Source organism: Malus sylvestris, chromosome 3 (assembly GCF_916048215.2).
Source record: "Malus sylvestris chromosome 3, drMalSylv7.2, whole genome shotgun sequence".
NCBI lineage: Eukaryota > Viridiplantae > Streptophyta > Magnoliopsida > Rosales > Rosaceae > Malus > Malus sylvestris.
The window spans coordinates 23,363,275-23,379,746 of record NC_062262.1 but is presented as its reverse complement, the minus strand read 5'-3'; the positions used below and the strand labels follow the sequence as shown (position 1 = coordinate 23,379,746).

Below are 16,472 nucleotides of genomic sequence, written 5' to 3'. Positions count from 1 at the left end.
GTTTATCGGTTATTGCGGGTGGGGAGGAAAGGCCAATTACAAGGATGGACTTGTTTGTTTTCTGAATTTCTATCAAATTTGCTTTCGTCTTTGATTACTAACAAGTAACAACTGCCTTTGAATTATTGCATGGTTGTTTCATTTCGAAATATTTTTGAATATTCTGCTGAGTTTTGTGGGGGTTTTGACATGAATTTCCCTTTCATCATGAAAGTTACGATTTTGGTGATGAAGTTAGTGATTCGTTGTTTCTGGTGGAATGTTGTTGGCGGGGTGGTTATAAATTTTTGGGTTGAGCAGTTGGATTTTTGTGCTTCTTTATTATTAAAGACTAATGCAAATATATGCTAGACGTTTGGAATCAAATTATGTGCTGTGAAAATCAGTTTTGGAATTAGGACTGAATTGGATACTTTATGTTTTTTTACTTTTGAGTGTATGGTAATCGACCTTGGTATTAACTTGATCTTATTCTTTTTTTTTTAAGCAGACCAATTAGTAAACATGGTGCAATATAACTTCAAGAAGATGACTGTTGTGCCAAATGGGAAGGACTTCATGGACATTATCTTATCTCGCACCCAGCGGCAGACCCCAACTGTTGTCCACAAGGGTTATATGCCATTTCCCGCCTTCGTCAATTCTATATGCGCAAGGTGAAATATACCCAGCAAAATTTTAATGAGAAGCTCTCCAGAATCAACGATGAGTTTCCTAAGCTTGATGACATCCATCCTTTCGATGGCAACCTTCTTCATGTTCTCTACAACAAAGACCACTACAAGCTTGCACTTGGCCAAATCAATACTGCAAGGAACCTTATTGGAAAGATATCTAAAGAATCTGAAATTGTTGAAGTATGGGGATTCACTTTACTGATATGAATGTCTCAAGGTTGCTGCTCTTGGTCGCATGTGCACGGTTATAAAGAGGATTGATCCTAGTTTAGCTTACCTAGAACAAATTAGGCAACACGTGGCTAGGCTACCTTCAATTGACCCTAATACCAGGACAGTATTGATTTGTGGCTATCCGAATGTTGGAAAGAGTTCATTCATTAACAAGATTACTAGGGCTGATGCGGATGTCCAGCCCTATGCTTTCACCACCAAATCACTCTTTTGTTGGACATACAGACTATAAATACTTGAGGTACCAGGTAATTAATACGCCAGGGATTTTGGACCGACCATTTGAGGACCGTAAATTAGTGAGATGTGCAGCATCACAGCTCTGGCCCACTTGAGAGCTGCGGCATTGTTCTTCTTGGACATCTCAGGGTCTTGTGGGTACAACATTGCCCAACAGACAACTCTTTTTCACAGCATTAAGCGGTGGTTTGAGAGTGAGATGCTTAAAAAAAAAAGCACCCATGAAAAAAAACTGTGAGGGTTTTAGGTGTTTGGTAAACTGAAAAAAAAAAAAGATTATTTTGGAAGCTGCTCTGAGAATAAGCTGAAATCAAAGGAAAAAGCTGAATCTGCTATTTGTAGCTTTGAAAAATTTGCTTTTTTTTTTCAAAGCACACGGAGCTACAACGCTCCTTTAATGAAAAGACCCACTATCAGATTTTTTTTTTTTTTCCAAAAGCATTTTTACAAAAAAGTTTACCAAACACTCTGTTGATTTATTTCACAGTCGCTTATTCTCACAGCACAGTCGCTTATTCTCACATCAGTTTTTTTTTCAAAGCACAGCAATACCAAACCAGCCCTAAGACCCTACTTATGAACAAACCACTGATTATAGTCTGCAATAAGACTGATTTGCAGCCATTTGACGGTATATCCGAGGAAGACAAAAAGTTGGTCGCAGAGATGAAAAATGAAGCAATGAAGACAGTGGTTGGTCAAGGAGGTGAGGCTACGAATGATGAGGGGGTCCTCTTGACCATGAGCACTTTGATCGACGAGGGGGTGATGTCTGTAAAGAATGCAGCTTGTGAGAGGTTGTTGAATCAGAGAGTTGAGCTGAAGATGAAATCCAAGAAAGTAAATGACTGCTTAAATCGTTTTCATGTTGCAATGCCAAAGCCGTGTGACAATAAGGAAAGGCCTCTATGTATACCTCAGGTAGTTTTAGAAGCCAAGTCTAAGCAAGCAGTGGAGAAGGAAAAGAGGAGTACAGAAAGAAATTTGGAGAATGAGAATGGCGGTGCTGGTGTGTACTCTGCCAGTTTGAAGAAGCACTATATAGCTAATGATGAATGGAAAGAGGATGTCATGCCAGAATTTCTTGACGGGCACAATGTGTATGACTTTGTTGATCCTGATATTTTGCATAGGCTTGAGGAGTTGGAACGAGAAGAAAGACTCCGGCAGGAAGAGGAGGGTGATGATGATTTTGAGATGGATTGGATCTGACTCCAGAAGAGCAGAAGACGTTGGCTGAGATAAGGAAAAAGAAGAGCTTCTCATTCAACATAGAATCAAGAAAAGCACAGCAGAGAGTCGACCAATTGTACCAAGGAAATTCAACAAGGATAGGGAGTTCACAACAAAGAGAATGGGGTGGCAGCTTACAAAGTTGGGGATTTATCCTACGATGGCAATTAATCGAGTGCCCGAAGCAGATCTGTCTCCAGGGTCGAAAGAGGGAGAGATCAGTTGACGGGTGTTACTGATGGTGGCATTGCTATGGACATAATACATTTCAAATCAATTAAAAGAGCTACAGTTACATCAATGATAAGTTTCAAATCATTCAACAAATATTCTAGTTTTGGTTATTTAGACCAAAGGAAAAAAGATAAAGAAAGAGCTATGGAGGTGTGCAAAATGTTACTGATGGTGGCGTTGCTATGGACATAATAAGTTTCAAATCAATTAAAAGAGCTACAGTTACGTCAATGATAAGTTTCAAATCATTCACAAATATTGTAGTTTTGGTAATTCAGACCAAAGGAAAAAAGATAAAGAAAGATATGGAGGTGTGCAAAATGAACACGTTTTTACAAGGTGTAGCATATGCATAACAACTTGAACCAAAATGTCAAAATGAGTCGATCAAGAGTCTTTCATAAGCTTATTTCACCATAAAATTTTTGGTCAATATGCCATGGCTTTTCATCTCTCTCAACTTAAACCTGGAAACAATAAAGAAGACATGTATGACTATTATATGGAAGATCGCGATTATACGAATAGCCATATACCTGACAATAGTTCTATACATGCTTGAAATGGGACGCGCAACATAAGTTTATAGAAAAATAAGCATTACACATCAATATTCAGTGTAGTTGAAATGACTGAACATAATGCACGGGTAAAGGCCGACCAAATGTAAAATTGATCTCTATTACTTACGATGTATCAGGAAGTTTTTAAATTGGCGTGGTAAAAGTTTTATTACTATTGTTCATTCCTCAATCATTTAGAAAATGCTTTACAACTCAAAGCAACAAAGTAAAGTCATAACAAGGCATATCGAAATTTTATTCTAACTCATGAAACATCCCACAATTTTGTTAGCCCTAGAAAAGTTTGATTCTCTATTTAAGATAGTGAAGAAGGAGGTGGGACGAAAGTTGCAATTATACAATGATTAAATACTCGGTCAGCCCTGGCTTGAATGGCAGTTCTGTTCCTAGTGTGTTCATAAGTAAAGGTGTTGTTCACGAAAATATTATGGCATGGTCTTCCCAATGCCACAAGGGCTCGGCAACTAAAGTCACCAATTTTCTTCCCTTTGAAAATATAGTTGTACATGTCGAATGCATACTTTATGTTGAAATGTTTTTTGCACTCAAACACGGCCGGTGAGTCATCCAAATGCGCCAACGTTGGAAGTGTGTAACTTGCCAAAAGCAAAATAACCACAATTGGAAACATGTTTAGTCCGGCCATAATGGTGAAAATAATGAGTAACTTTTGATTTTCTCAGAAAATGATCCCTTAGATGCAGTTGAACTTTGACGTAAGAAGTTCTACACTTATAAGGGATGAGGCAAAGGTGCGAGTCATTCGTAAAATGAAAAACGCATTTTCCTTAAAAACTATTTTAGCAACATATTTACTGATGTGAGGTATCAAATACGAGTCGTTTCTAATTTGGTATTTATTTGGTACCATAAATGTAACTTACAAGTTCCCATAAATTGTTTAATTAATATCAACAATCACATAGCTATTTATTATTTCATACAAATATTACTTGTTTGCAAATTAATTCACTGACTAGTTTATCACAATAGAGTTGCGAAAACTGTGAACTGAACTTCATGCCGTGACTATCGTTGGGTGAAAAAGAGACGACAAGCAGGAAAAAGAACGCGACAAGCCTTAATTGTTCTGCAGTAAATGGACAAACGTATTTCTCAAGTATATTATTCCTACTATATCAAAATGAAAATATGACGTAAGAGATTAAATTTGTTAAGAAGCGAATAATGTTGAAGTACAATAGACTAAGTAAATGAGCACCCCTTTCTTGGTAAACTCATTTGAGCACAAATATTATATCACACCCTACTGTGTATGGTACAATATTCATGTCTCACATGCCTGAACATAACGTTAACGATCGACAATTGCGTCAATAATAAGTGTCAAATTGTTCAACAAATACCCTAGTTTTGGTTATTCAAACCAAATATAAAAAGATAAAAAATGATACAGAGGTAACACACTTTTACAAAATGTAGCATGTGCATAACAACTTGAACCAAAAAGCCAATAGGAGTCGATCAAGACTCTTTCATAAGCCTGTCTCAATGTCGTTTTGTAAGAATTTTGGGCACTACGCCATTGCAAACTTTTCATCTTTCTCAACTTGGACCCGTAAACAATGAAGAAGACACAGATGACTGTTACTAGGAAGATCACGAGCATACGAGCAGCCATATAACGGACAATAGTTCCGTACATGCTAGAAATGGGACGAGTAGCATAAGTTTCTAGAAAAACAAGCATTACACATCAATATGCAGTGTAGCTGCAATAACTGAACGTAATGCATGGGTAAAGGCCGAACAAATGTAAAACTGATCTCTACTACTTACAATGTTTCACATAGTTTTTTAAATTGGCATAAGTAACAAAGTGAAGTCGTAACAAGGCATCAAAGCAAATACATAGAAATTTTACTCTAATTCATGAAACATCCCACAAATTTGTTAGCCCTAGAGAAGTTCAATTCTTTGTTTAAGATAGCGAAGAAGGAGGTGGGATGGAAGTTGCAATTATACAATGATTAAATACTCGGTCAGCCCTGGTTTGAATGGCAGTTCTGTTCCCGGTGTGTTCATAAGTAAATGTGCTGTTCACGAAAACATTATGGCACGGTCTTCCTAAAGCCACAAGGGCCTGACAACTAAAGTCACCAATTTTCTTCCCTTTGAAAATATAGTTGTACACGTCGAATGCATACTTTATGCTGAAATGTTTTTTACACTCAACCACGATTGGCGAGTCATCTAAATGCGCCAACGTTGGAAGTGCACAACTCACCAAAAACAAAATGACCACAATTGGAAACATGTTTAGACTGGCCATAATGGTGAAAAGAATGAGTAACTTTTGATTTTATCAGAAAATGATCCCTTAGATGCAGTTAAACTTTGACGCAAGGAGTTCTACACTTATAAGGGATGAGGCAAAGGTGCAAGTCATTTGAAAAATGAAAAACGCATTTTCCTTTAAAACTACTTTAGCAACCTATTTACTAATGTGAGGTATCAAATACGAGAGTTTCTAATTTGGTATTTATTTTGGTACCATAAACGCAACTTACAAGTTCCCATAAATTGTTTAATTAATGTCAACAATCATGTAGCTATTTATTATTTCGCACAAATATTACTTGTTTTCAAATTAATTCACTGACTAGTTTATCACAACAGAGTTGTGAAAACCGTGAACTAAACTTGCATGTCATGTTAGTGACTATCGTTGGGTGAAAAAGAGACGACAAGTAGGAAAAAGAACACAACAAGCCTTACTTGTTCTACTATAAATGGACAAACGTATTTCTCAAGCATTATTATTCTTACTATTTCAAAATGAAAATGTGATGTAAAAGATTAAATTTGTTAAGAAGCGAAGAATTGTTGAAGTACTATAGATTAAGTAAATGAGCATCCCTTTCTTGGTAAACTCATTTGAGCACAAATATTATATCACACCCTACTGTGTATGGTACAATATTCATGTCCCACATGCCTGAATATAACGTTAACGAGCGACAATTGCGTCAATAATAAGTGTCAAATTGTTCAACAAATACCCTAGTTTGGTTATTCAAACCAAAGAATAAAAGATAAATTAAAAATAATAGCCACGCCTGTCTCACCCAATGGAGACTTCTGACATTTGCACATTAATGGCGCATCTAACTGCAAGGGCTCGGGACTAGGTGTGGTCTTTATTACCCCCGGCGGTTCGATGCTTAAGTAGGTGATCACTTTAGGCTTCAAAGTATCCAACAACGAAGCAGAGTACGAAGCCCTATTGGCAGGCCTTCGAATGGCAAAAGACTTAGCTGTGAAAAAGCTTGCAATTCATTTCGATTCCCAACTAATCACCAGCCAGACTACGGAGGAGTACACGGCAAAGCATCTGAATATGGCACAATACCTAGAGAAGGTACAAAAGCAGCTTGAGGCATTTCAGACTTATATCATCACTTGAGTTCCACGAGCAAACAACGCCCACGCAGATGCGCTAGCTGGCATAGGGTCCACCTTCGACCATCAACTTAAATGCTTTATTTTGGTGGAGTATCTGGACAAACCAAGCATAGTGGCGCAACCAGCAGCCGAGGTGTCACATGTTAGTACAACTATAAACTGGGAAGATTCCATTATAGACTACCTGGTCATTGGCACATTCCTCATAGAAAGATTGGAATCTAGAAAGCTCTAAATGAAAGCAGCATGCTACTACATGTGGAACATCATTCTCGTCCGAAGATCCTACACTAGACCACATCATCGCTGCTTAATGTCTCCCGACGACCTAAAGGTTCTAAGTTCAATCCACCAAGGTGTTTGGGGAAATCATTCTGGAGGTAGAACCTTAACACAGAAGGCTCTAAAAGCAGTATACTACTGGCCTACTATGCATTAAGACGCTAAGGAGTAGGTACAAAAGTGCGACCACAACCAACACTACAAGTCGGTAAACATTGACTGCAAGCGAACTACACCCGCATACGAGTCATTGGCCGTTCATGAAGTGGGTAATTGACTTGGTAAGGTGAATGTCGCCTGTTATTAGGGGGCATGGGCAAGATGATCATGGCAATTAACTATTTCACCAAGTGGGTGGAAGTAGAGCCCATAACAACCACAACTCATATAGACATAAAACGCTTCATATAGAGGAACATCATCTCCCAATTTGGCATTCTTCAATCCATCGTCACAGACAATGACCCGTAATTCGTAGGCAAAGATTTGGAAAAGTTCTTCTAGAAATATGGCATCAAGTAACACATGTCCACTCCTAGGTATCCCCAAGGTAACGGGTAGGCCAAACGAGCAACTGGTGATACCCCTCTCTCCTTGGCATTTGGCTTAGGAGCAATCATTCCTCCCAATGTTATCGTGCCAAGTATCAATACATAACAACTTGTACCAAAAGGCTAATATGAGTGATCAAGAGTCTTTAGTAAGCCTATTTCAACGTCGTTTCGCAAGAATTTTAGGCAATACGCCATGGCGAACTTTTCATCTTTGTGAACTTGGACCCGGAAACATTGAAGGAGACAAGTATGACTGTTACCAGGAAGATCGCGATCAACGAGTACCATATAGCAAACAATAGTTCCGTATATGCGTGAAATGGGACGACCAATATAAATTTCTTGAAAAATAAGCATTACACATCAATATGAAGTGTAGTTGCAATAACCAAATGTAATGCACATGTAAAGGTCGAATAAATGTAAAACTGATCTCAATTACTTACGATATTTCATGAGTTATTTTAAATTGGTGTGATAGTTGTTTTATTACTATTTCCCATTCCTCAATCATTTAGAAAATTCTTTACAACTCAAAGTAACAAAGTGAAGTCGTAACAGGGCATCAAAGCAAATACATAGATATTCAAACTCATGAAACATCCCACAAATTTGTTAGCCATAGAGAAGCTAATTTCTCTATTTAAGATAGCGAAGAAGGAGGTGGGACGGAAGTTGCAATTATACAATAATTAAATACTCGGTCAGCCCTGGCTTGAATGGCAGTTATGTTACCGGTGTATTCATAAGTAAAGGTGTTGTTCACGAAAACATTATGGCACAGTCTTCCCAATGCCAAAATGGCCCGGCAAGTAAAGTCACCAATTTTCTTCCCTTTGAAAATATAGTTGTACACGTCGAATGCATACTTTATGCTGAAATGTTTTTTGAGCTCAACCAAGGCCGACGAGTCATCCAAATGCGCCAACGTTGGAAGTGCGCAACTCGTCAAAAGAAAAATGACCACAATTAGAAACAGGTTTAGTCCGGCCATAATGGTGGAAAGAATAAATAACTTTTGATTTTCTATGAAAATGATCATGTAGATGCAGTTGAACTTTGACGCACGGAGTTCTACTCTTATAAGGGATGAGGCAAAGGTGCAAGTCATTTGTAAATTGACAAACACATTTTCCTTACTTTAGCAATGTATTTACTGATGTGAGGTATCAAATTCAAGAGTTTCTAATTTGGTATTTATATTGGTACCATAAACACAACTTACAAGTCCGCATAGATTATTTAATTAATCTCAACAATCACATAACTATTTATTATTTCGCACAAATATTACTTGGTTGCAAATTAATTCACTAACTTGTTTATTACAAAAGAGTTGCGAAAATAGTGAACTGAACCTGCATATTGTGTTAGTTACTATCGTTGCGTGAAAAAGAGACGACAAGTAGGAAAAAGAACGCAACTAGCCATAATTGTTTTGCAGTAAATGGACAAACGTATTTCTCGAGCATTATTATTCCTACTATATCAAAATCAAAATGTGATGTAAGAGATTAAATTTGTTAAGAAGCGAAGAATCGTTGAAGTACAATAGATTAAGTAAATGGGCACCCCTTTCTTGAAGTACAAAGTGTAGCATGTGCATAACAACTTGAACCAAAAGGCTAATAAGAGTGATCAAGAGTCTTTCATAAGCTTATTTAAACGTCATTTTGTAAGAATTTTGGGCAATATGCCATGGTGAACTTTTCATCTTTCTCAACTTGGACATGGAAACATTGAAGGAGACACGTATGACTGTTACCAGGAAGATCGCGATCGTACGAGTAGCCATATAGTAGACAATAGTTCCGTACATGTATGAAATGGGACAAGCAAAAGAATTTTCTTGAAAAATAAGCATTACACATCAATATGCTGTGTAGCTGCAATAACCAAACGTAATGCACGGGTAAAGGCCAAATAAATGTAAAACTGATCTCTATTACTTACGATGTTTCATGAAATATTTTAAATTGGCGTGATAGTTGTTTTATTACTATTGTTCATTCCTCAATCATTTAGAAAATGCTTTACAACTCAAAGCAACAAAGTGAAGTCATAACAGGGCATTAAAGCAAGTACATCGAAATTTTATTCCAATTCATGAAACATCCGACAAATTTGTTGGCCCTAGAGAAGTTCAATTCTCTGTTTAAGATAACGAAGAAGGAGGTGGGATGGAAGTTGTAATTATACAATGATTAAATACTCGGTCAGCCCTGGCTTGAATGGCAGTTCTGTTCCTGTTGTGTTCATAAGTAAAGGTGCTGTTCACGAACACATTATGGCACGGTCTTCCTAAAGCCACCAGGGCCTGACAACTAAAGTCCCCAATTTTCTTACCTTTGAAAATATAGTTGTACACGTCGAATGCATACTTTATGCTGAAATGTTTTTTGCACTCAACCACGGCTGGCGAGTCATCCAAATGTGCTAATGTTGGAAGTGCGTAACTCACCAAAAGAAAAATGACCACAATTGGAAACATGTTTAGACTGGCCATAATGGTGGAAGGAATGAGCAACTTTTGATTTTCTTAGAAAATGATCCCTTAGATGCAGTTGAACTTTGATGCAAGGAGTTCTACACTTATATGAATAACGCAAAGGTAAGAGGGGTAACTTTGCCACCACAGAGCACCACCACCATGGCAGCCACGAGAACCATCATGGCAGTGGATAGTGGGACAACTCCATTTCAGCGTGTTGATCAAGCCATGGCCCAAGTGGTGCAAGCCCTAGAGGCAGCTAAGCTTGTTACCACCACAGCAGACGAGGCCCTAGAGCAAACCCAGGCCTAGACACCAGCAGTAGCAGCCTGGCATACCAAGGCCCCATGCCACAGATCAGCACCAAGCTTAGGCCCACACCATTTTGCAGTGCCGTATAGTAGTTGGCCCAAGCCGCGTCGAGGAAAGAAGTTGCCCAACGCTTGTGTGCTCTAGCAGCCCAGCCCACACCAGCGGCCCGACCCACTTCTGTGGTTCAACCCATGGTCCAGCCTATTCTCGTGGCCAACCTAGCAGCCTAAGCCTACCTAAGATCGGTTTAATCATCCCAGCTTCAGATTTTTAGATCGATGATTAAATCAGAGGTATTTTCACCCTATTTTTTCGAAGATTTGACATATCCCAACTCAAATTCACGCTCAGAGTCCATTACACTTCCACCACTCAAGGAGATGCATACCGTCCAAGCTCTTCCACCCCAAATGGCAAACAACACTTGCATCAACAAGTTATAGAGTTAACAAGCACACTCGCGCAACAGACGAACTTTGTGAATCAACTTTTGAAGAGTATCAAAATGCAGCGTGCCCCAGATAAGGTGTCCTAAAATAGGACAAGGGCAGTGCACACTCTCGAGTAGGCCCCCAAGATAGCGTATACTCTTGTCTTAGCGTGTGAAAGAGCGTGCATTCTCGGTTAGGCCTGAAGGCGAGAATATATTCACGGTTGGGGCCATACTTCGATAATCAACATGGATAACCTTCCATGCAAAGTGTTCATTCGCGGCTAGGTCAATAAGGAGCATCCTCCACTTCACATTGGAGTAGGCAGCATGACGGATGGAGAGAATTAGTCACTTAATCTGGCTCAAGTTCAACTGGCAGCTCACGAGTAATTTACTCGTTTGCTAAGAGTGTACTATATGCACCGTAGTCGCGGCATAAACGACTCGAGCATATAGAAAAGCAGCATAAGCCAGCAGGTCACGACCAGGCGTAGCCGGAAGCTCCGCTACCCTAGTAAAGACAAATTTAGGAAGAAGTAGAGAAGCTCCTGGTCGAACGATTGTGCGATTTCCAGCGCAATGAAGTCAGTGACGAGGCACTCTGATGAGACATGACCAATATAAGCAGGTCACATTTCATGGACGAGATCGAGCAGGCAGAGCCTCCACGCAAGTTCAACATGCCACATTTCACATCTTTCAAAGGAGATGAAGACCTAGAGAGGCACCTAAAGCATTATCGCAGTACAATGATCCTTTATTGGAACAATGATGCCCTTATGTGCAAGATATTCACCACAACCTTACAAGGCGAGGCCCAAGATTGGTTCCACACCCTGCTGCCACAATCTATCCGGAGTTTTGATGAGCTTTCTTTTGTTTTCACAAATGATTATTCATCCTATTACTCGATCAAGAAGAAGTCCGACTGCTTATTCAACGACAAGAAAAACCCAAATGAGTCACTCCGTGACTATGTGAATTGGTTTAAAGCAGAGAAAGCGAAGATAGTCAGATGCAACAACTCAATAGCTAGTGCAGCTTTCCAAAAAGGACTCCCATCATACCACCTGCTATTCGAAGAATTGATCATGAAAGAATATCTAACTCTGGCAGACTCATTCACTCTGGCAGAGAAGCATGCATTTTAGGATGAGGCTCGACGACCAGACAAGGTACTCTAGTAGCCTAAAAAAGAATCGACATTAGCTCAAAAGAAGGAGGATGGAAAACAATACAATAACAAAAGCAGGCATGAGGCCAAGTGTAGGGACCGATCCCTGACTAAAAAAGGCCCGACGCTTAAGAACTATTCTAAGTTTTTGATCCCGATCCACCAAATCCTTTGCGACATCAAGTGCGAACCAAGGTTGAAGCTGCCGAAACCATCAAAAGGAGATACCTTTAAGTTGGACCACACCAAGTACTGTGCATTCTATCGAGGTCTCAATCATACAACTAACGAGTGCTACACTTGGAGGAACTACCTAAAGAAGCTGGTGAAAGAAGGCATGGTCAAAAAATACTTGGACAAGCCAGCTGCATAACCTAGAAGGGATGCAAACGCTAACCAAGGCCGAACAACTAAGACAATTCAGATCAATGGCATCTTCATTTAACCTGAGCACTTAGGGGCAACCAATAACTCAAAGAAGAGGAAGATCTAACAAGCTCTATTAGTCTCTTAGGTCTAGGCGGTGAACACCCAACCTGGACCTATCGTTGGCTTCACCAAGCATGATACCGAAGGCATCTACTTCCAACACAACGACGCACTAGTGATATATGTCCAACTAGCCCACACTATAGTCGACATAATGATGGTTGACAACGAAAATACAATCAACCTACTTCAGCTCTCAGTAATTCAGAAGATAGGCCTGGAAAACGTAATCATACACCGAATGGAGGTACTCACCGAGTTCAATAGACACAACTCGACTTCCATTGACAACATTACACTTGACGTGAGAACACTACCGGTTGTTTCAAAGTAGATGTTCACGAGTGACCTATTTCCCTACAATGGGATTCTTGGGCGACCTTGGTTGATAAAGATGGATGTCATAACCTCTGTCAAGTACCAAAAAAGCTGATTCCACATCCTGGGAGAAGAAACCGGAGAAATTAAGTCTGACCAGGCCACATCTCGACGATGCACTGTTTAAGCACTAAAAGAGTTAAAGAAGAAGACCTTTACCCCCGTAGAGGCTACCAAGGTCCAATGCGATGATGAAGCTACCAAATTATAGCAGACGGATCAAGAAGATGGTGTCTAAATCAATGTGCCAGCAGATAAGACGGGATGGAAACTTGAAGAAGATGCCGAGCACATCATTCTTGATCCCCAGCAGCCGAACAAGAATGAAAGGATGAACTCACGACTTTACATGTCAAGTGTGGAGAAAAAGCCTCTAGCTATCCCATCCACCATCTTATTTCTCAAATTCGTTTTACAATCTGTCTAGTTTTTCATACTTGTTTGTTTGTTTCAACTTCATCCAAATCAAAACCCCCCCTTTTAGTTTCTTGCTTCAAAGTGTTTCAAATCTGTTTTAGTTTGTGTTTTTAAGTGTTTTGATTCAAGTAAAAGTCAATTTTCGTCCAAAGTCATTCCTAGTGTCTAGTTTAAGTTTATTTAGTTGTTTTAAGCTGTTTTGAGTATTTTAAGTTTGCTTTGAGTCTTGTGAGTCTTGTTAAGTGTTTTTAAGTTTAGTTTTATGTTTGTGAGTCAGTTTAGAGGTTATTAGCAAGCCCTCCTAATCCCCGGTCCAGAACGATCCCTACTTATACTTATACTACAATTGTCAAAAGAGGGTTAAATTTGTATGTTAAGTTAATTTTCGCATCACATACACCAAAAATCACAAAAAACAAACATTTAGAGATCAAGTAACGGAACAACTTTTCGACGGTTATCAACGAAATATTGTGATTTAAAGGTTATTTTAACTCCGATTTTGATGATTTTTTACGACTACACTCCTTGACCCTATATGAATACAATTGAACTCGATCTTCAATTTAAAATATTTACACTAGTGGATACCACAAAACCTTATGTTATACTTCATGACAGTAGTTTCAATGATAGGATATGCATTTTACGAAACTAGTTTTAATGATCCAACCGTCAAACATATTTGTTTATACTTCAAGATTGCATACACCAAAAATTGAAAAAAAACAAACGTTCAAAGATCAAGTAACGAGACAAAACTTTTTTACGGTTATCAACGAAAAGTCACCATTTAACGGTTATTTTAACTTTGATTTTGATGATTTTTTACAGCTACACTCATTGACCCTATATGAATACAATGAATGAACTCGATCTTCAATTTAAAATATTTACACTAGTGGATACCACAAAATCTTATCTTATACTTAATGAAAGTATGAATAAACTCTTAAGTGTTAGTGAATCTATCGTTTTGATGGGATACGCATTCTACGAAACTAATTTCAATGATGCAACCGTCAAACTTGTTTGAATATGCTTCGAGATGACATATGCTAAAAATCACAAAAAACAAACATTCAGAGATCAAGTAACGGTACAAAACTTTTCAACCGTTATCAACAAAAAATCACGATTTAACGGTTATTTTAACTCTGATTTTGATGATTTTTTACAGCTACACTCCTTGACCTTATATGAATACAATTAATGACTCGATCTTCAATTTAAAATATTTACACTAGTGGATACCACAAAATCTTATGTTATACTTGATGAAAGTATGAATAAACTCGTAAGTGTTAGTGAATCTATTGTTTTGATGGGATACACATTCTACGAAACTAGTTTCAATGATCCAACCGTCAAACATGTTTGTATATACTTCAAGATCGCATACACCAAAAATTGCAAAAAAAAAAACATTCGGAGATCAAGTAATGGGACAAAACTTTTTTACGGTTATGAACGAAAAATCACGATTTAACGGTTATTTTAACTCCAATTTTGATGATTTTTTACAGCTACACTCTTTGACCCTATATGAATACAATGAATGAATTCGATCTTCAATTTAAAATATTTACACTACTGGATACCACAAAATCTTATGTTATACTTAATGAAAGTATAAATAAACTTTAAGTGTTGGTGATTCTATCGTTTGGATAGGATACACATTCTACGAAACTAATTTCAATGATCCAACCATCAAACTTGTTTGTATATGCTTCAAGATCACATACGCCAAAAATCACAAAAAACAAACATTCCAAGATAAAGTAACGGGACAAAACTTTTCGATGGTTATCAATGAAAAATCACGGTTTAACGATTATTTTGAACTCAGATTTTGATGATTGTTTTATAGCTACACTCATTGACCCTATATGAAAACAATGAATGAATTTGTTCTTCAATTTAAAATATTTACACTACTGGTACCACAAAATCTTATGTCATGATGATCGATGAAAATTGAGAATTTTGTAAAAGGAATAACATGCAAGCTTTGAGTTCCATTGGCAACGTTTAAACTTTTGAGAAAGGTTTCACAACCTTGAAAACAAAAATTGTTTCATTTTGCATATCCTTGCACATTTAATATTTTGTAATAGACTAGTAGTGTATGGATGTTTGTTTATTGGGCTCTTATTTTCGAGTGTAGATGTAGTACTTAAATGAAAAATGTGTTTTAATGTTTTGAAGTAATATTTATGTGGCAACGTGTGGTATGTGAAAATTTAAGAAAAAAAAATATTTTTCTTAAGGGGTCATAACGGGTCAGGTCACTTTACATGTTGGGTAAAGTGACCCAACCTGTTAAAGACCCGTTAAGATAACGGGTGTGACACAACACGACCCGTTAAGATAACAAGTGTTACACAAAAACGACACAAACATGACCCGTTTGCCAAGCCTATCCACAATCACCCAAATGCCATCAAACCTTGACTGCGTGCTCGGTAATTTATACACAAAATCCATGGTGATATCGTCCCACTTCCAAGCTAGTATAGGGAGATTCTAGATTAGTCCTTTTGGTCTCTGTCTATTCGCTATCACTTGTCGACAAATTATACATCTCTTCACATACTCCACAACATCCCATTTCATCCTATACCAATAGTAGAATTGACGAATAGTGTGATACAAAGCTTGGCATATGCCAAAATGTGAGCTTCATTAAGAATTTTCGTTTTCACAACTTAATTGTTTGTAGGCACGAATAATCTATTTCCCATCATCAAGGCTCAATCTCTCCAGATCCTTATATCTCGCCTCAAACCATTTTGTACCTGTTCTCTTAAGTCTGCATACTGATGATCGTGCTCTTAAGCTTCCCAAACTAGATCCACGAAAATAGGCCTAATTTGAAAGTGCGCCAACAATGCTCCCTGTGAATCTCGTGTCACCGTAATGCCGGTTTCTCTAAGTGAAAATAATAGCGAGACATGGATAGCTCAAAGAGATGCAAGCTATCCATAGGATTACAGGCTAAGAACGTCTACTACGACATTTATGTGACTAAGATGATACTCAATAGTGCAATTGTAGTCACTAATGAGTTCCATCCACCTTCTATGTTTCACGTTCAACTCATTATAGGTGAAGATGTACTTTAAGCTTTTGTGATCCGTAAAGATGCGTCACTTCTCGCCGTACAGATATTGTTGCCAAATTTTTAAAGCAAATACTACTACTCCAAGCTCTAGATAATCAGTGAGGTAATTTTTCTCGTGAGGTTTGAGTTGTCTGACAGCATAGGCAATGACTTTCCCACGCTACATCAGAACACAACCCAAGCCTAA

General features: G+C 38.2%; 2 pseudogenes; both read left to right on the top strand.

Moving 5' to 3' along the window:
- The first annotated feature begins 504 nt into the window (after nucleotides 1–504).
- LOC126614402 (nucleolar GTP-binding protein 1-like) lies at nucleotides 505–1,389 on the top strand (annotated as a pseudogene).
- Nucleotides 1,390–1,721: 332 nt separating this feature from the next.
- On the top strand, nucleotides 1,722–2,685 carry LOC126614400 (nucleolar GTP-binding protein 1-like; annotated as a pseudogene).
- The last annotated feature ends 13,787 nt before the right edge of the window (nucleotides 2,686–16,472 follow it).